Source organism: Schistocerca gregaria, chromosome 8, assembly GCF_023897955.1.
Source record: "Schistocerca gregaria isolate iqSchGreg1 chromosome 8, iqSchGreg1.2, whole genome shotgun sequence".
Lineage (NCBI taxonomy): Eukaryota > Metazoa > Arthropoda > Insecta > Orthoptera > Acrididae > Schistocerca > Schistocerca gregaria.
In genome coordinates this window covers 263,255,200-263,277,349 of record NC_064927.1, presented here as the reverse complement: position 1 = coordinate 263,277,349, position 22,150 = coordinate 263,255,200, and the positions used below count along the sequence as shown (strand labels likewise).

The window sequence follows — 22,150 nt, the reverse complement described above, 5'->3', positions numbered from 1 at the left end:
GGTCCCATGATCCCTCTGGTCTCATATCCTTCATTGCTCCCACACCAGCCTTATACATGCCTTGTGTGTGTGTGTGTGTGTGTGTGTGTGTGTGTGTGTGTGTGTGTGTGTGTGTGTCCCTCCTGGGCTCGCCACTCTTTGGTGGATTTGTACTTGGCTACCACGGGGCCACAGCCTTTGCAGCACTTTTCCATTCCGAGCTGCATGTCTATCCTCTTGCTATTCTCTGGGGAACATGTCTGGGGTATTATTGGGAATGTTCTGCATTCTGTCGCTGATGTGCGAATGGTCTCAATTTTATTTTTGGCTCCCTTTTCCTTTCTTTGTTTCCCTTCTTCTCTCATTCCTCCACTTTGGCATTTGAGGATTCCCTTTTTTTCTCTTCTTCCTTCCTGTGCACTCCTGAAGGCCGGCCAATGTGTCTGACGTGTAACAGGTGACTGGGTAATACGTAATTCCCAGCTCCGGCTCTACAGGTAGGGTTCACACAGACCTTCTGGTACAGGCCAGGCCCAGGGAGGGGTGATTGCCTGAGCTGTAACCTTTCCAAATTGCCGATTGGTTCCTCCGGCAAGTGTTCGAGAGGTGTGACCCGAGGTGTGAACAATCACTTATGGCGGGTGCGCGCCCTTGGAAGGAACACGCCATAGAAGATGCGGGCAATTATAGGGGATTTCCTCATGATGAGTCAGTTATCCTCCCCCATTGACGTCTATGAAACGTAAATGTAATGAGGCTTCTGATTCGAAGACCCTTCCCATTGCACCGCGGTTCCTTGTGATCTCACATACTGAAGACTGTCAGTCCCCTCGTTTTTCCACCATTAATCTGTTTATGTCAAGGCGCATAGAACCTTGAATTCTTCCCACAGTGCAATTTACACCAGGCTTGATGGTCTAACTGAGGCTGAAATACAACCTCACCTCTCTGATCAGGGTGTCATTGCCTTCAGTTGTGTGATGAAATAGGTCGATTCCTCCTTGGTGCCTACGTACACTCTTTTCCTCACCTTCGATAGGGTGGTGCTGCTGTCCAAGATCAAAGCAGGCTATGAAATTGTCACAGTCTAGCCATACATTCCGAATCCAATGCGCTGCTACCAGTGTCATCATTTCAACCACACTCGAACATCTTGTTGACACCCAGCTAAATGTGTAACCTGTGGCAGGGATGCACACGAGGGCGAATGTCTGCCTCCTCCTCTCCGCTGTATCAACTGCAATGGTTGCCATGCCGCCTCCATTCAGGATTGTTCCCTGTATCTAGGTGAGTGGGCTCTTCAAGAGGTTCGGTTAAAGGAAGAAGTGCCTTACCCAGTAGCTCTCAAGTTACTGGTTAGTCGCAAAACCTGTGTTCTCCCATCTGACACCTATAGTACTGGTCTTGGTACCCCTCGCTCCATGAAGGACATGGCCACGCAGACATGTGACCGCAAATTCGGCTCTGAGGTTGTGAAATCACCCAGTGTCAAGGTAGCATTGCCATCCCACTGTGGAACAAACCATTAAACTCTCACCTCAAGGGGCGAAGCCACCCGCTACACAACCAGCAGGCAGGAAAGGACAGACTTCCTCTGTCCCTCCAGCCAAATAACACCCCAGTCTTCCTCCATCCCAACAACACTCAAGTCTTGCTCTAACCAAAAGGGCTCAAAGAAGTCTGCTAAAGATAAATGGTCTTCTCCTTCGTAAAGATAAATGGTCTTCTCCTTCACCAACTCGAAGATACGGCTCAACAGTGTCGCCACGTGGTCCCATAGCATGGCTGGCCTGTGTCCCGCCCGTGTGCACTACCAACAGTTTTTAAGCATTGGACTGCACAAACCGACCACACAAGCATGCCAATGCCTCTGTGGACCCCATGGAGCAGGATCCTCCTGCTTCTGTGCCGTGTAGTAGCAAGTCTACACCGGCTCTCACTTAACAGCCACCAAGTTGACACCCCCTACATCTCTTCTTCCTCATGACTGTCGTCTGGAACGTTTGTGGCCTTCAGTCCCACAAAGAGGGTTTATGGCTGCTTTTAGAAGCGCAGCATCCCCTTGTACTCTGCCTTCAGGAAACGAAATTGTGCCCTCACGACTGCTTTTAACTTCCACATTACTTACCGATTCATTTTGACCTTCCCACTGAGGTCGGCATTCCATCTAATGGGGCATCATGCTGCTTGTACAGGATGACCCTCACAGTCAACCCATCTCCCTGAGTACTTATCTTCAAGTTGTTGCAGTTCGCCTTTTCCTTCCCTGCCTGACTTTTTCCTCTGTACCATTTTCATCCCTCTGTCAGTCGCTGTCACTAGGGCAGACTTCCTTCAGCTTATTGAGCAGCTACCCCTCCCCCTCCCTTTTTTGCTGCTCGCTGACTTTAATGTACATCATCCTCTTTGGGGTACTCCCAGGACCTGTCAGGGAGGTGCGCTCTTGGCTGACCTACTTAACCTCTTCTGCCTTAACACTGGAGCACCCACTTTCCTTTCCATCTCCTTGCACACCTATTCCCATTTGGATCCATCCTTTTGCACTGCCCACCTTGCCCATTGCCTTGAGTGGTCCGTTCTTTCTGATGCCTACTTGAGTGACCATTTCCCATGTGCTCTCCCTCTGCTGCTCCTACCCCATCCGCACGCACGCCCAAATGGCAGCTTACCTTAGGATGACTGGCAGCTTTACTCCTCCCAGGCAACCTTCGAAGAACAAGATTTCCCCAGTTGTGATGAACAGGTGGACTACATTATCCTTACTGCTGCAGAACATTCCATTCCTCGCACCTCCTCTTTACCATGTTGTGTCCCAGTCCCTTGATGTTGTGTCCCAGTCCCTTGGTGGACTGAGGCATGCTGCGACACAATTCACACACGGAGACATGCTCTCTGCATTTTTAACCACCCCTCTACGCTGGAAAACTGCATTCATTATAAACAGATATGTGCAAAGTGTCATCAAGTTCTTTGGGATAGCAGAAGAGCTAGCTGCATTTCGTTGATTAGTTCTTTTAACAGTTCCGCACCTTCCTCTGTCCTGTGAGCCAACCACCAATGGCTCTCTGGAACCAAGATCCAATCCCCAATTTCCAGCCTGACAGTAGCTGACAATGTCATCGTGGACCCTATAGCTGTCTCCAACACCTTGGACCGCCATTTTTTGGAAGTTTCGAGCTCTTCTCACTATCACCCTGCCTTCATCCATCGGAAACAAGTGGAGGAGGCTCTGGCGATACCCTTCTCTTCTCAGAATAGTGAGTGCTGCAATGCTGCCTTTACTATGAGGGAGCTAGACCATGCTCTCAGTTCACCCCGATCTTCTGCCCCTAAGGCCAGACACCATCCACATTCATATTGCAGCACCTCTCTCTTGCAGGCAAGCACTTTCTGCTTAACATGTACAAGCATGTCTGAGCTGAGGGTACATTTCCTGAATGCTGACGTGAAGCCACCGTCATACCTATACTTAAGCCCAGTAAGGACAAAAACCTTCCCTCTAGCTATACTGCCACATCTCTCTTACCAGTTGCGTTTGCAAGGTGATGGAATGTATGATTCATGCTCGGCTGGTTTGATGGCTCGAGTCTCGCCATTTACTAACAAATGCACACCATGGATTTCGAGCACAGCATTCTGCAGTTGACCATATTGTTACTTTGTCCACCCATGTCGTGAATGGTTTTCAGTGGAAATCCCAGACTGTGGCCATGTTTTTTGATTTGGAAAAGCCCTACGACACCTGCTGGAGAACTAGTAACTTCTGTACTCTTTACACGTGGGGCTTCTGTGGGCGCCTGCCCTATTTTCTTTGGGCACTTACAAGACCGAGTTTTCAAGGTGCGTATCAGACACCTTTATCCAGGAATATGGTGTGCCTCGTGGTTCCATCCTGAGTATCACCCTCTTTGCTATTGCTATTAACCCTCTAATGGCCTGTCTCCCACCAGTCATCTCCGGCTCCCTTTTTGTCGATGATTTTGCCATCTATTGCAGTTCTCAAAGGACCTGTCTCACTGAGCAGCGTTTTCAGCCCTGTCTTGATCATCTTCACTCCTTGAGCATCGACAATGGCTTTCGCTTTTCCCTTGACAAAACCATCTGTATGAATTTCTGGCAGCACAAATGGTTTCTCCCACCATCTATCCATCTCGGACCTGTTGCCCCTTGCCCTTCCGTTAGTTGACACTACAAAATTCCTGGGGCTCCTGCTCAAAAGCAAATTCTCGTGGTCCTCCAATGTATCTTACCTGGCAGCCTGCCACAGTAGGCAGTCTCTCAAATGTCCTACATGTTCTCAGTGGTATTTCCTGGGGTTCCAATCGAACCACCCTCCTCCGTTTGTACCAGCACATGTTAACCTTGGCCTTCATTTGCTTCCTAAGGACACTACTCCAGCCTCAGTCTATTGCCTTCAGTTTCACGACCTTTGCGTGGGACTTTGCGATAGTACCTTTATATACACTGATGGCTCTTGGACTCACTGTGGGGTCCGGTGTGCCTTCGTCATTGGCACCTGTGTCTTTCGATTTCAACTTCCGGCACATTCCTCAGTATTTACAGCCAAGCTTTTTGCCTTGTATCAGGCCACGGAGTGAGACACTGCCTTCCCAACTCATCCCTTAGTGCAGCAAGTCCAGGAAAACTGTCACTCGCTCACTCTTGGTGGACCCAGTGTCATGTTTCCGTGGGTTCCTGGTCATGTTGGTCTGCCAGGAAACAAGGCTTCTGATGCTACTGTCAAGACTGCTGTCCTTGTACCTCAGCCCACAAGTACCTATATTCCCTCTGATGATCTCTGCACTGCCGTCTGTCAGGAGGTGGTGTCCCTTTGGCATCGCCAGTGGTCCTCCATTCACGGGAGTAAGCTTTAGCTTATTAAGCCTCTCCCTGCAGCTTGGACTACCTCCTCTCGGCCCTGCCACCAGGAAGAGAATCTTTTAACTCGGCTGCATATTGGGGACTGCCTTTTTAGCCAGCGTCATTTGCTCAGTGGCGCTACCCCACCACTTTGTAGGCATTGCGCCCATATTTTAACTGCCCGCCATTTCCTGCTGGAATGCCCTTTTTTTAACAATTTATGTTCCGTCTTGGGTTTCCTGTCTGATTTATCAGCCATTTTAGCAAATGACATGCAGGCTGTCAACTGTGTTTTACTTTCTATCGGCTGAAGCAATATGGCGAAAACCATTTAATTTTTAGTTGTGGACCTCCATTTTTGTATGGTGTGTTTTTTAGGCATTTTCCACGTGCCTGTCTTTAGCTGTCTCCTATTCTGTCCATTGGAACAGACGTATAGTCATTTCCTTCCTCTCTGTGTTCATGTCCTATAGTGTTGACTTGGGACCATATGGCCCCAGTTGTTTTTTGAGCCCTAAAACAAAACAAACAAACCTTCCCGTCCCCCGGGCTCACCAGCATAGTCCTTTCCCTCTTCGTGCTTCTCTCCTTTCCCTTCTCCTCCTGCCCAAGCACAGTTTAACCAAGCAGCCCACCATTCTGTCATTGACACTTCTCTACAGACCCGACAGGCAACACTACATCATCGTCTCACCCACTCCCTTCTCAGTTGTTCTTTTGTACCATTCTACTTACCCCAGCCGAGGTCACTGCTCACAGCCAACAAGAGAAAAGACATAGGTGTGTGTGTGTGTGTGTGTGTGTGTGTGTGTGTGTGTGTGTGTGTGTGTGTGGGCATGGGCATGTGTGGGGAGTGCGCGCGCCTGGATCGCCACGTGGGTGGGTGGCCACATGCGTGCATGCATGCATTTGTAAACGTCAGAGAAAAAACCTAGAAGCTTGTACCAACAGTATTTGGTTAAGTTGCAATATTGTGGTGGTGTATTGTGTTTTACAAAAGCATGCTAAGAATTTGTGGTTTCTTTTGCAACTGTGGTTTCCTTTGCAATTGTGGTTTCTTTTCCAATTGTAGGTGGGGGGTATAAATAACAAATGATCGCTGAAATACGGCATTTGAACTTTTGAAATTGTGTCAGAACACATCCATTGCTGCCACCAACACACTTGACCACAAGAAAAATGTTGATTGATTCTGTAACAAGAGCCCTTCATGGTTCTACATAGGTGACAAAGCATCACATCAACTAACTGTACTCTTGATCTACACGTGAAAGTGGGTAACTGAGTTGAAAGTAAAGATTCATGGAAAAAGAGAGATCTGAAGTAAACACCTCAAGTGTATAAGACTGACTGTCTTGTGGAATTGTAAATGTGCAAATATTTGTTTTGGCACTGATTGACAAAGTTCTTGGATGTCCTCCTGAGGGATATTGTGCTAAATTCTGTCCAATTAATGTGTTACAGTGCTAAAATCCTGAACTGGTTTGAGAGCCCATAATGCTCCAAACTTTCTCAATTGGGGAGACAAACACTAGAAACCCTCTCTGTGTGCATGTGCTTTGCCTTGCTGAAATGTAAGCCCAGAATGGCTTGCCATAAAGGGCAACAGAATGTCAATGTATCACTATGCTGTAAGGGTGCCACGGATGACAACCAAAGGGGTGGGTCCTGCTATGAAAAGAAATGGCACCCCAGACCACCACTCCTGGTTGTCAGACCATATGGTAGATGACAGTCAGTTTGGTATCTCACTGCAGTCTGGAGTATCTCCAGACACACCTTTCCCATGTATCAGGCCTCAGTTTGAAGTGGGATTAATCACTGAAGAAAATTCTAATCCAACCATTGAGATTCCAAGTCAAAGACGTCTGGGGACACGCAACCTGCTGACTGTCGATGGCACAACAATCAGGAGTGATGATCTGGGGTGTCTTTTCTTTTCATAGTAAGACACCATTGTAATCCACTGCACCCTTACAGCACAGTGGGATGTCAAAGATATTCAGCGCTCATGCCAAGCCATCCTGGGCTTACATTTCAGCAAGATAATGCCTGCCCATGCATGGCGAGTGTGTCTTCTGATTGCCTTCCTGCTTGTCATACCCTGCCTTGACCAGCAATCTCACCAGATCTCTCCTCAATTGAGAAAGTTTTGGAGCATTATGGGCAGGTCTCTCCAACGTGCTCAGGATTTTGACAACCTAACGTGCCAGTTATACAGAATATGGCATAATACCCTTCAGGAGGATAGCCTGCAACTCTATCAATCAATGCTATGACAAATAACTGTTTGCATAAGGGCCGGAGGTGGACCAACACATGATTGATTACTCAATTTATGAAGCTCTTTATGTTGAATAAATCATCCAGTTTTTCTGAAATTGTAATAATTTGTTTGTGTCTGTGTATATCACACCTACTGATTTCCGTCCCGTTGATAATTCCTTATTGGAGTGTTTTTCCCCTTAAAAGTGTGTATTTAATGTGTGTGTCAGGAAAGCATGTTTAGCAGTTGAGTACCATGGACCAAGGTTGCTCCATATTAAACTTCATCTGGTGCAATATAATGCAGGTATGAACTTTATTTCCAGTACATAGTCAATTCTTATTTATATTGTGTGTGTGTGTGTGTGTGTGTGTGTGTGTGTGTGTGTGTGTGTGTGTGTGTGTGTGTGTGTGTGTGTCTCCAACAACTGTTGGTTGCACACTCTTGATAGTACACAGCTTAAGCACGTACAGTGTCTGACAGTGATCTGGAACAAAATCCTGGGGTAACACTCACTCATAAGTTAGAAAGTTTGTCCATAAAGCAAACAGACAGCAGCCACTGTTAGTCCAGTTTTTAATCCATGAATCAAATCCAGGTCACCGAATGTCAGCGAAGGAGTACAGAACTAGACGCAGATGTAGTATTGGAAGAATTAAACAGGAAGTGTCTATAACTAATTCTTGCCAGCCTCAAATACAATCCTGAATGAGTGGGACCACCCAGATCACATAGAACCACTAGTGCCACTTGGAGATCACATGAAGATTGGTGGTGCCCTCTCATCTGTGTTCCAACTATGCAGGAACTAATTCCAGGTTGGAGGTACTTTCCATGTTGTCATCAGCAACTTATATAGTCAGCTATATGTTTACATCTGCTGGTAGAAGAGCTACTTTGTTGGTGCACCCTCTGTATCTTTGGAACTGATCTTCTTGTTGGGGTGCAACTGGCTGTGATGGCAAAACATGTTGCAACCCTTGAGGAGATGACATACATGTGGTTTCTCTGACACCAGACAGTTGTCGGCAGAGTCCATCTCTAATGCAGCCCCAATGTGGGGGCCCACACATGAGACACGGCATGTATCCTTGCAGCTACCCCAGGGGACAGTGGGAGCAGGTTCCAGGAGTGTATGCAGTTATCTGCAGAGTACTTCAGCAGGACTGCAACTGTTACCTGGTGCTACTCTGTAGGCATTAAGAAATAAGATTAGCCCTGTCTCTGTTGGTGTCTCTCTCGTGATCTTTGACATTTGTTGTTTCAATGCACACACCATTCTTTTTGTCTTGCAGTTTGAATGCTGGTCTGTTGTCAGTTACTACAGTGCAGGGCAGGCCTTCTGTTGCTAATATTTTTGTCTGCATCCAGAGGGTGACTTCTGTGGTGGTGAACACCCCATTAACCCCTTATGGGCAGTTTGACGATGTGTCCAGCAGGGAGCCACATTGAATTAAGGGAAGGCCCTACTATGTCCAAGTGTACCCTGTCCCATGGCTGTTGTGCTGGCCATAGTGCAACAGTTTTATGGTGGGGCTGCCTGATGATCAATGTACCTGATATGTGCATGTGCTAAATGTTCGATCTATGGCCAACAAACATGTTGACATGCTACATTCTTGTGGTGCTCGCCATTCCCCATGGCCCTTAATGTGTATGATGTAACACTTGGGGCGTCCGTGTTTGGGAAAAGACCACATAGAAGTCATTGTGATCTGTGGCCAGCAGTAAAACACCAACAGCCGAAAGGCGAATATGTGAGTGAAGAGGTCCTGCAATGGGGACATTGTGGAGAATGATAAATGGGGAGGGCTAGCCTTGACGAAACCAGTGGGACCAGCTTGCTCAGTGGCTGTTGCACAACATACTGGACTGACATGTCAATCTGGATGCTGACCTGTGCCCTTCTGTCAAATTATGCCAGGACCCATAGGCATGTGGGGTAATGTATTGGCATTAGCATGTTTAGTTGCGGACTTCTGATGAATTTTTAAATTGCAGTACCAGAAGTAAGTGCAGGAGCTGTGCTGTCCACTCTAGTTGACTACTGCACAGACCAAAGAATATTACCACCAAGGGCTTATGATTAGTGATGAGATGGAAGTGTGCTCCATAAAGAGAGATGTGGAGTTTCGCGGTGCCGTTGGCTATATCGCAAAGGCCTTTATTTTATCTGGGAGTAATTCTTCTGGGCAAGTTTTAGAATTTTTGAAGTTGAATAGATTCTCTGTTCAATCTCATTAGAGTTCTATTGAAACAATGCTATTCCTAAGCCATAGTGTGATGTCTCAGCTGCCAAGATCAACAATTGGCTGTATATATAAAATGATGGTTGTTCAATAAATAATGTCCACAGTCTTTTTCTCGGAACACAATTCATTCTTAAGAGTTAGAATTTGCTAACAATAACCGTTAATATTTCTTTTACATTCTTTATTCTTAATCATGTTTTATGGGCTTTTGTCAGTGTTGTGAAATACTTTAGTGATCCAAATAGCTGGAACTTTGAAGTCTCTAGGTTTGGGCTACAGGGTGGATGAGGCAGTGATATCCAACCCAATTTGATGATTTGTTCCCAGTTGTGAGATTTGTGTGTGGGTGTGCATTGTCATGTTGGAACAAGATTTCTTTTGGGTTCTAGTCAGACATTGGAAACAGTTCTTGAGTTTGATCACTCTCTTCACATGAACTTCAGTTATTAATTGACCCTTTGGTCAAGACAGCCACAAGAATGATGATTCACCATGTCAGTGGCTGAGGCTTTGACAGGATGCCATGAATGTGACCAGTTGTGCTCAGTTTCTGCAGTTCCTGATATTTTAACTCTTGACGCAAGTATATAATAAATGGAGCGCAGATTTTTTGAATGTAAGAAATCTTATAGGTGCAGAAACTGCTCTGTAAATACTAAATTTCAAGGCTCCTTTTGAAGCATGCAAGAAACTTAGTGTTGTGATAGTGCCACGACATTTAACAGTGCCGCCATGACAGTACGCACAAACGGCGATAGAGGCGCTCCACAAATCGGCTGAGCGCGGGAGCGCCACCTAGCTACGAACGGCACCGGCCGCGTGTCATGGCATGGCAGTCGAATACGAGAGACTGAGTTGTAATCATGTGATCAGCTATTGTTTCTAAGAGAGAGTGTGAATATCCACGCAATTATTGTGATTAAAGGTTATAACACTTAGTATGAGTTGGAGTTTGTGAATTGCTGTCTATGGGAAATTCAGTAGATACACATGTCAGGGCAGAGCAGCTCAATAACCATTTGTAATTAAGAAGCATTACTGAAAAATAATTTTAATTGTGAAGAATAAAGGACAGTTCAGTTTGGTACCAAGAAATCAGCAATAACTGGTACATGACTGCTAAAACTGGAAAGTGATGCAGAATATGACAATAGGATCGAGAAGAAAACAAAAGTAAATGCTAATTCTGAACTCCATCTATTTTGTCAGTTGCCAAAATGTGCTGAAGAAATAGCATTAGTATCATGAACTAGGAACAAAGTCATGTTTACTGCCAACAGTGAAGTTTGGTATACTGTTAACAACAACAAAAAGTGTGTTATTCTTCAATCTTACAGTTGGTTGATATGCTGTCCAATAGTAGACATGCCCATTACTAACAAATGAAATGGTACATATTATTGGAGAGGATTTCCATGTTGTCCAAAACACCGTTCTGTAGTTTTGTTTTCACCCAGATATGTTTCAGCACTTTTTGTGCTAACTTCAGTGGGTTTATTTATTGCTTTCTGCAAAATTATTGTTACATGTTACCCTCTTGTGTGAGTTATTTGAACTTTGGCACAAAATATTTACATTTGTAAAAGGACCGATTATTGTCAAATATTTTACATCGGGTTGCATGAAGTACGGAGTTAAGACACAGACCATAGGGTTGAGGCATTCAGTGCCCATTTGCGATATGTCTATAGGTTTTAGTTTTATAGTGTATTTGGAAATAAAGTAAATGTATTCATTTCTTTACATGCGTCACATGAAACTATTGGTTGTTTATGCTGGTGGCTTTACATCTACACAATCTACAGCTTGTCATTTGCAATCAACAAAACCTTTTGTATTTTATTGTTCTTTTCCAACAGAATCACTATATACTGGTTATTTAGTAGGTTAGTTTTTGATGATGTGGTGTTTTTCCCATATTAGTGTCAATGTAACACAATTATTTCCTTCACTTTCTGCTGCCATTACATGTTGGTGTGGGTGTATGGTGTTCATTTGTTTGTTGTATGTTTGGGACATGGCACACTCATCATTTGAAGTGTTGTTGATATTTGTGATGCATAGCTTTTGAGTGTGTGTGTGTGTGTGGGGGGGGGGGGGGGGGATGTCCAAGACAGAGAAAAAGAGGACAGGAGAGGAGGGAAATGAGGGAGTTATGAATAGACAGGTAGAGTGAATGGTGTGGAGCAAGTGGAGGGGAATTCAATTTTGGAGGGTGGTCATAAGCAGTTTTCTTGCATTGTGATGTCTGTTTATTTAGTACCTTCTTTCCTTCCGCTATTGATTTTTGAATATGATAATTTTTTTCTATTGTTAATATTTGGTATAGGCTGTTAGTAGTTTTAAGAATTTTTAAATTAGTTTCTGTGTTTGTTGTATGGTGATTCAATGCTTTTAGATGGTCAGCACATGTTGATTAGGACTGATCACTTTTCAGTGCTCTGAGGTGTTCTGCAAAACTGGTTCTAAAATTTCTGCATGTTTACATATGCTCAATAATAGCAGTTGGTATGTAGTTAATGTATACGAGACTGGCTGCTTTTGACATTGAAGGTAGTGCTTCATCCAAATTTGTTCTGTATGGTGTTGTTGGTTTGGTATACTACGTTGAGTCCTTGTCTCTTTAGTATGTTTCCCACCCTTTGTGTGGAACCTTGCTGCTGTAAGTCATGATGTGCCATTTGTTGCTTACGGTCTGCCAATGTGAGCTTCATGCGAGGTATGTAAACAGACCTGTAGACCCACTTTATTTCCAGATGTGTTATAAGACCTTTAGACATATTGTAAATGAATGACATAGAATGCCTCAACTCAATTATGTATGTCTCAACTTTATACTGTATGCGAACTAATGTAAAACATGTGGCAATAATCATTTGTTTTACAAATGTTAGTATGTTGTGTCACCTTGTATTTTTTGTTTTAAAAATTTTGGGACTAAAGCTTTATCGCTTGATATTTAATTTTATGTGTGACATGCCAGTTGAGTGTTTTACTTCCGATGAAGGCACTCACAGCAGTGCTGAAACCTAGGTCAAAAACTTCTTTTTTGTGACATAGGGCTGCTATTGCTTTAATTTTACTTTGTAAATGATCAATGACCACGCACCCATGTTCAAAACTTTACTTTATAGACAGCTAGGGACATTCTGAGAAAATTTAGTGTTGACAATGAGTTCTTGTTTCTGATCAAACTAATGTTCTCCACTTTCCTTCAAGTTTGTCAAGTCAAACTCAGTAGCATGTCAAATAAACAAGACAAAGAAGATATTAAAATAACAGTTGGCTACAGAAGTTCTGATATCAGATTTGTGCACCTCACACTGACAGTGCTATGCTTCCTGTTAGAAAACCAACTTAAATATAGCAAGAAATACCTTTATAGATGGTCAGAATAAATGGTTTCAAAATTGACATCACAAAACAGTAGCAATGTAAAGTACATTGTTGTCTAGAAGAATGAGAAATTTAAGGCCTCTTTAATGTCTTATGATACATGAGAATCCAGATTTATTTTGTTTAACCCTTTTGCTGGTCTGGGCACACATGCAGTTTGGGTTTTCCTGTAGTGCTGTGGATGCCTGGATGCATCCTGAGCTGCCGACCTCACTGCTGCGGATGAGTTACTTCTGTATCTTGGTGAATAAATAAGGTTTGAGTATTTATCATACATGCATTGATTTGCAAAAAACCTCATTTCGATATCAGGAATCATTTATGAGATATGATGATTGTTGTGACCACCTGATTTGTGGTGTGTAAGGGTGTGAATAGGCACCTCACACTTGACCATCTTTTGGATATAACAAAAAATAAATCGAAAATGAAATGCTCTCAATTTTAAATAAAATTTCAATATGTTGTTTACATTTCATTCACTGCAGCATATGAACTAAAATGACCCATAGACAAAGTTTACACAATGCATTTTTACCACTGCAAAATCTTTAAAATTTTGTGCAAATGTTTTGCTTCATGTAATGTAATGCAGTATGTATGATGGATAACGAAAGGAATTTCAGTTCTTTATTGAGTGAAGATATCAGACTGTAAGGTGTGCAACAATCAAAATTTTTTCACCTAATAGTTTTTGAAAAATCGGATGATAAGTATTTCATATTGGCAGGAATGCCCAGTCTCAGCACAGCCACCAGAATGCAAGGAGCATGTCTGTAGCAGTGAAAGAACTAAGGAAAGCCAAATACTACAGCACTATTGTTGGACTGCAGTATTACCACATTACTCACTACAGAGTGAGGGCAGCAAAGACAGGTCACTCCAAACATTTGCAGAACGAGTAAATATGTTGAGATCAGATTTTCACCAAATTGAGTTGGACAGTGTGGCAAATTTTCAGACATTCAAGCAATTTTTAATATTTGTAGCAGCTGAATTATGATTTTTTAAGGTGGAACTGTGCAGTTTTGTGGCATTGGAAATAGCCTTCATAGAGGACTTTCAGTGACGGAGCAAAAATTTTTCAAATAGTTGCAAGGTAACAGCACCGAAAAACATTGTCACACAATCAGAAGAAGAGATCCCACAAACATCTGGCTACTATACCTTACATAAGTATGGTTCTTGTGTTTTATCTGTGCACTTGAAATCCATCAGTCTGTGTTCTGCTGTTGTAGGTATCAGAAAACTAGCTCATGAAGTTATTCAGAGTTTCACGAGGTTGTCAAAAAATAGGATTAGGTTTCTATTTATGGCAAATGTCACCAAATTCTTAGAACAAGTAGTCCATTTATACAACAAAATATATCCTGATTGTGCCAAGCCCTCACAATCTGTCTTTGCAAACATATAAGTAACATTCAAAAACTGGAACTATAAAGAATAAAATACACCAATGGAAAAAACAGAACATCTGAACACAATCAAACAAAAGTTTTAGCAGCGGTTACTTACAATACACATCTTGCTACAAGGCAGCTAGAATGTGCTAGACAGATTTTTGTAAATACTACAGTCACACACATTTCATATTTCCCACATTTCATGGAAATAGCTTTTAAAATCAGTTACAGCTGTACCAGATTTTGTTTACGGAAGAAGCATCATTTACAAACCATAGGTACAAGAATCTTCACAATGCACACTACAGGTCAGCTGTAAATCCACATTGGCTGAGAGAAATGGATAAACAACCCCCTCAGTGTGTCAACTTGGGGTGTAGGCTTTCATGAATCACATTGTTGGTCCTTGTTTTATTGATGGGTGTGCCAATAGTGAGAAGTAACTATAGTTACTAACAGATATCCTACAGCAGTTATTGTTAGATATCTGTGAGAGTACACCCCAATTCCCATAAAAATGTTATTTGGTCTTTTTTATTGGGGGGGGGGTGTAAAGACAGCAAAATTACTGTCCGGCTATGTTGCAAATTAATGAAGGACTGGACTCTCACAAACTTTATGAACAGTCTAACATGGGGCTAGAAATTACTAGAGCACGAGGACCACATATCAAGTTTTGAATCCTAGTAGGCACCAAGTCCTTTGCTGTCTCTGACAGAATTACAATGTCATCAGCGAACCTCAAAATTTTTATTTCTTCTCCATGGATTTTAATACCTACTCCAAATTTTTCTTTTGTTTCCTTTACTGCTTGCTCGATATACAGATTGAATAACATTCGGGGAGAAGCTACAACCCTGTCTTACTCCCTTCCCAACCACTGCTTCTCTTTCATGTCGCTTGACTCTTATAACTGCCATCTTGTTTCTGTCCAAATTGTAAATAGCCTTTCGCTCCCTGTATTTTAGCTCTGCCACCATTAGAATTTGAAAGAGAGTATTCCAGTCAACATTGTCGAAAGCTTTCTCTAAGTCTACAAATGCTAGAAACGTACTTGCTTTTCCTTAATCTTTCTTCTAAGATAAGTTGTACGGTCAGTATTCACTCACGTGTTCCAGTATTTCTACGGAATCTAAACTGATCTTCCCCGAGGTCAGCTTCTACTAGTTTTTCCATTCGTCTGTAAAGAATTCGCATTAGTATTTTGCAGCCGTGGCTTATTAAACTGATTGTTCTGTAATTTTCACATCTGTCAGCACCTGCTTTCTCTGGGATTGGAATTATTATATTCTTCTTGAAGTCTGAGGATGTTTCGCCTGTTTCATACATCTTGCGCACCAGATGGTAGAGTTGTGTCAGGACTGGCTCTCCCAAGGCCGTCAGTAGTTCCAATGGAATGTTTTCTACTCCGGGGCCTTGTTTCGACTCAGGTCTTTCAGTGCTCTGTCAAACTCTTCATGCAGTATCGTATCTCCCATGTCATCTTCATCTACATCCTTTTCCATTTCCATAATATTGTCCTCAAGTACATTGCCCTTGTATAGACCCTGTATATACTCCTTCCACCCTTCTGCTTTCCCTTCTTTGCTTAGAGCTGGGTTTCCATCTGAGCTGTTGATGTTCATATAAGTGGTTCTCTTATCTCCAAAGGTCTCTTTAATTTTCCTGTAGGCAGTATCTATCTTACCCCTAGTGAGATAAGCCTCTACATCCTTGCATTTGTCCTGTAGCCATCCCTGCTTAGCCATTTTGCACTTCCTGTCGATCTCATTTTTGAGCCGTTTGTATTCCTTTTTGCCTGCTTGATTTACTGCATTTTTGTATTTTCTCCTTTCATCAATTAAATTCTATATTTCTTCTGTTACCCAAGGATTTCTACTAGCCCTCGTCTTTTTACCTACTTGATCCTCTGCTGCCTTCACTACTTCATCCCTCAAAGCTATCCATTCTTCTTCTACTGTATTTCTTACCTCTGGTTTAGTCAGTTTATCCAGGTCCCATCTTCTTACATTCCCACCTTTTTGCAGTTTCTTCAGTTTTAATCTACAGTTCATAGCCAATAGATTGTGGTCAGAGTCCACATCTGCCCCTGGAAATGTCTTACAATTTAAAACCTGGTTCCTAAATCTCTGTCTTACCATTATATAATCTATCTGATACCTTTTAGTATCTCTAGGGTTCTTCCATCTATACAACCTTCTTTCATGATTCTTAAACCAAGTGTTAGCTATGATTAAGTTATGCTCTGTGCAAAATTCTACCACGTGGCTTCCTCTTTCATTTCTTAGCCCAAATCCATATTCACCTCCTACGTTTCATTCTCTCCCTTTTCCTACACTCGAATTCCAGTCACCCATGACTATTAAATTTTCGTCTCCTTTCACTATCTGAATAATTTCTTTTATTTCATCATACATTTTTTCAATTTCTTCGTCATCTGCAGAGCTAGTTGGCATATAAACTTGTACTACTGTAGTAGGTGTGGGCTTCATATCTATCTTGGCTGCAATAATGCGTTCACTATGCTGTTTGTAGTAGCTTACCCGCATTCCTATTTTCCTATTCATTATTAAACCTACTCCTGCATTACCCCTATTTGATTTTGTGTTTATAACCCTGTAGTCACTTTACCAAAAGTCTTGTTCCTCCTGCCACCGAACTTGACTAATTCCCACTATATCTAACTTTAACCTATCCATTTCCCTTTTTAAATTTTCTAACCTACCTGCCTGATTAAGGGATCTGATATTCCACTCTCCGATCCGTAAAACACCAGTTTTGTTTCTCCTGATAATGACATCCTCTTGAGTAGTCCCCGCTTGGAGATCCGAATGGGGGACTATTTTACCTCCGGAATATTTTACTCAAGAGGACGCCATCATCATTTAATCATACAGTAAAGCTGCATGCCCTCGGGAAAAATTACGGCCGTAGTTTCCCCTTGCTTTCAGCCGTTCGCAGTACCAGCACAGCAATGCTGTTTTGGTTATTGTTACAAGGCCAGATCAGTCAATCATCCAGACTGTTGCCCTTGCAACTACTGAAAAGGCTGCTTCCCCTTTTCAGGAACCACATGTTTGTCTGGCCTCTCAACAGATACCCCTCCGTTGTGGTTGTACCTATGGTACGGCTATCTGTATCGCTGAGGCACGCAAGCCTCCCCACCAACGGCAAGGTCCATGATTCAGGGGGGGGGGGGGGGGGTGTCTCTACCTATATTATTCCAAGAATTAGTGCATTTCAAATGTTAATGGACTTTTTAGTCACTCTGAACATTTAAAGTTGTACACAGAACAATTCAGGAGGAACAGAAATTCACCCGTACGATCTGAAAATGGTGAACAGACACATATTTGAAGCTGATATAAAATTAGCAGATATTGATGATGAGACTAGCAACGTAAATATTAAATGCCATAAAAACTGCAGAAATGTTTGCAAAAACTAATTTGTTCCATTGATGTTTCGCAGTGTTTTTATCAGTGAACAGTAGCTTGTAATTGCTGGGAAAAAATATATTTTTGCTCTGCTATTTGTCTGTTGTGACTTTAATGAAATAAAGATAGAGTTTGTAAATGATCAAAAATCAAAGAAGGGAGATACCCTGAAATGACCCTGCATAGTAAGAGTATCTAAAGTGCTCAGCTGAGTTCTTCTGTATCTATATCTGACGGGGAAAAAAAGTCCAGTTAGGTTCAGTCCTAAATGAGACTGGTCAAAAAACCTATTTTTGTTCAGTTGGGACAATGCCACAGTACACACTAAACGCTGTGACAATTAGGACAGAAATTATGGGCTTTGCTGACTTAACAGAAGCAGCATAGTAGTTCCACTTGATGGGTAACATAAATTTGCGCCACAAAAAGTACGTATTGTACAAAATTATATCACACAAAAAACATAAATTATGCCCATTATTTAATATTTGACTCTGATTGTTATTTCCAGTGACTGTTTATTTGCACTACGGCTTTCATCATGACAGTGACTGGAATACTTCCTACAGTGTCCAAGAACAGATTGGAGGAAAAAGAGAGAAAGTGTGTGTGTGTGTGTGTGTGTGTGTGTGTGTGTGTGTGTGTGTGTGTGTGTGTGTGTGTGTGTGAGAGAGAGAGAGAGACAGAGAGAGAGAGAGAGAGAGAGAGGGGGGGGGGGGGGGGTGAGACTACTCAGGCGGAGAGGGTATGTGTTGTTATTTCAGTGATCGTAATATCAAGTCAAATTTACAGATAGTTTGGCAATATAAAACCACCTATCAGTATGACATTGCATCCTCTTTGACCTGGATGCACGCACTGATTTTGTTGGGAAGGGTGTCATAAAGCTACTCTATCCTCTCCTCAGGTAAGCCAGCCCACAACTGCTGTAACTGGTCTTTGATATGCAGAATACTAGTGCTGGGATGGAGTTGATATTCATGCTGGTTTCACATGGTGTATTGAGGACATATTTGGGGAGCTTGCTAGCCATTGGAGTACCTCCACATCACAAACAGGTCATAAGTGTGTGCCATGTGTGGACAAGTATTATCCTGTTGAAAAATGGCACCACGACAGTGTTGCATGAGAGGTAACACATGAGGACACAGGGTGACTGTGAAATAGTGTTGTCACACTCCAAATGCAGCCATTTGTGTTTTGGTGCTAATGGCATCCTAGGCATTGGATAGTAATTTCGTAGTGTGGCTGCTGCTAATCTCTGGAGAGGAATGACACAGAATGTTGCAGGGAGTCCAATACCTGTTCCTGGATGGCAGGCATAGATGTGAATGGGTCACAATGAGCTCGGTGCACAACACTGTGACCTCCAATGTGGTGGCTGACCAGAACCTTGATGATAAATAAGCCTGCTCTCACGTTCCCATAAAGTCCAACATTGGCCCACTGTTACATCCCAATGCCTTACAAATCTGGATATTGCACGATTTGACCAGCTGACCAAATGGAGACCCACAATGTGGCTCCTCTCAAACGGTCACTTGCTGATAATGCGGTATCACTTGTGTATGTGGCATCTTCATGGACTTCAGTCATCATTTGACACCTGAAGACCTTATATACCCTATCAGGCCTGGTAACAACACTAATGCACTCTGGTGGCCATTCTACCTGTAAATGAAAATTGCATCTGTAATCATTTAACCTTGTGAATCTGTCCTAGAAATTGTACTTAATACCACGATGGAAAGGCAAAATAGGTTTACAACTATATATTGAAAAATCTGTTAATAGGTTTTTCCAGTGGAAAAAACTTTAAGGAATTATTGAGTAGCCAAAGATTTCTCAGCTATGAAACATTTTTAGAGAGTGTGAACCATTAGAATTCACACACACAAGGTTAGTGATTTGTTCCTTACTCACTTTGTCTTCATATTAAACTGTCTTTTCTGCTAACCTGTGTATTGTCAGAAATGGATTCACAAGACAAACCATTTTCATCTGTGTTGTAAAAGTGTGACTGCACTTACACTTCGTCCACACACTTTTCAGTTAGAGATATTGTGCCAGTTATGGAATCTGAAGAGCCACCCAGTACTACCTGTGACACCTGTTTGACCTACTTCATCTGCAGATCTTTTCAGTGCAGCATGCAGTTTGATTTCTCTTACAAGGCACAAGGTACCCTGCAAAGCTTTATCTTGTAATTATTCAAGATTTCGATGTACAGGACATTCCCAAGTGTCAATAAACGATCCTGATGAAACTCAGGGGATATGTAGAGTTGGCAAAATAGTGCAACACGCATTTTTTTGTTGTTGTCTGGTTTCACTTTTAAAAGGTAAAACACATCCCGAAAGGTAATTTGGTATTTGAAGTTTAGAGGGAATATCTTCAAAATGACGGCATATAAAAATGTTTCTCATATAAAAGTTAACATGTAATTAATGTTCTTGAAAACTGTATAAGCAGCTTTTGCAGTTCTCTTCACCAAGTCTGCAATGTACTGAAATATATCTGATACAAACCAGAATAATTAGAGGATTACCCATAACAATCTGAAATCGTGCTGCATTTCATATTGTCTCCTGGATCGCGAATATCTGAAGAAAGTCCGTTGATTTTATGTGCATGGTGTAAAAAAAAAAAAGCTGTTGTAAGTATTTATTTACAAATTATCATTATTGTAATTATTCTGTGGCTTGAAGAGGCTTTAATTTATGTTACAACACAAGTTTTCATTTTTCAGAGTTAATTAATGGCGGTAAGATATTTTGCAAAATATCTAATTACTACAAAAGTTGATTATACAATTTTTAAGAACGTTAATTACATATCAACTGTTATGCGAAAAACATTTTTTTTCTATATCATCATTCCGGGGTATTCCCACTAAACCTAAAATGCTAACTCACTTTTCGGGTAGTTTTACCCCCTAAAAGTGAAACTGAGCACAAAAGAAAAACGTATTGCTCTTTTGTCCCCTCTAAACACACGCCAAAACTCGGTTATAACTCTTGGTAGATGCACCAGCTCGGGTTTTATAAAGCTTTTTGTTTTATCTTCTAAATTTTAACTTTTTCTATTTATTCTCAACACTTATCTTTGGTACTGTATTGTACTACACGACAGTTTGATACACTTTAAAGTAATTTCAGTTACGGTAGGGCATTTAACACAACTTGCCACGTGGGCTTATAAAACCGAACTAAGCAGGCTTTTACTTTTAAGTGCGTGTAACCAACAATGATATATAAGTTAAGTTACTTATTATCGGCCACAAGTGAAGCAAATGGGGAGGGGATACCTTTGACGCCTTTCAATACTAAAGCTTGGTGCGAATGAAGTCCGCCACAGTAAGGCGGCGTTTTACTTCCCGATAAAAAAAAACACCAGACCAAATTGTTGCGAATCCCGAAATCGTGAGGGTTTATTGTACCGTATCTTTGTAGTGGTTTCTAACGAATGATTATATTTTGATGAAACATTAAGGCTGAGATCACGGTCGAAGTAAGAAACACCATTGATTTGGGGCGTAGTAGTACTTCAATTTTATTATCCACGTGACTGGTTTAATTTCTGAACGCCGATATTTGTATTCTAACTAGAGGTTTGCCGATTAGCTTTTTGGTATCGTTTCAAATTTAAAGTACAGGTACCGTAGATGCGTAGAATTACGAAACATTAATCAGGATTCTGACAACGCTCAAACACGGGTAAAGAATAGGCGGGCAGGGTAGTGAAGAAACTCAAAATACTGCTTAAATCGATAAATGACTGTGCAGATTGTTGGAGACATAAAACTAAAGGAAATAGTTTTACCTACCTTTTTATGCGTGGGAGTCCAGGTGGCCCTGCGTGGTCGGATGGTTGAGTGCTAAAAATGACGTTTCCTCCGTTGTTGACTGCAATACGACCGTTGCCAAGGTGACAGCTGAAATTAGGAGCTGATTCAGGCATTAAAATAGCAACAAAATGTGAATTCTGTTAGAATTTCGCATGCGGCTAGCTTCCGTAAATGAAAAATACTGTTTCTTCACCTTTCCGATGTTTATCCGGCTTGTAATTCCACACAGTTTAAGCTAGATTGTGTATCCCCGTATCGCCCTTGCAAGGATGAATTCAGAATTTCCCCTTGTGAAAAGTTTCCAAATACCCAATAACACAACCATCATTTTGCAGCTTAATGAATTGAATCGTATTTCTCTCCTAGAGGATAAAAGTTACCTCTGTCTCTATGATTTCTCACTACTTTACAAACCACTGAAGTGCATAGAAGAGGGTGATTCCCATTGTACGTGATCATGGCATTGTAGCTCAAAATGTCAAATAATTAATCGTCTCGTCAGTCAACCAGCATTATCTCATGCAGCATACACAAGATGAAGTGAGCGCGTATCACTGTTTTCACATTGTATGTGATCTACCCAACAATACACATTGCCGAAAACGAGAAACCACCAAATACGAGGGTAATCCCAAAAGTAAGATCTATATTTATAAGTACATAGACCTGTTTATTTCTACAATAGTTTAAATCACTTTACAGCTTGAACA

General features: G+C 42.0%; 1 protein-coding gene across 1 annotated transcript in view; it reads right to left on the bottom strand.

The window, feature by feature from the left end:
• LOC126284279 (dynein axonemal intermediate chain 7-like) overlaps positions 1-21,499 on the bottom strand; it is an 828,882-nt gene extending 807,383 nt beyond the window's left edge. Inside the window, exon 1 of the mRNA XM_049983103.1 lies at positions 21,420-21,499. The gene's annotated coding sequence lies outside the window, so the exon portion shown is untranslated. The remainder of the gene's footprint in view (positions 1-21,419) is intronic.
• Positions 21,500-22,150: the final 651 nt, after the last annotated feature.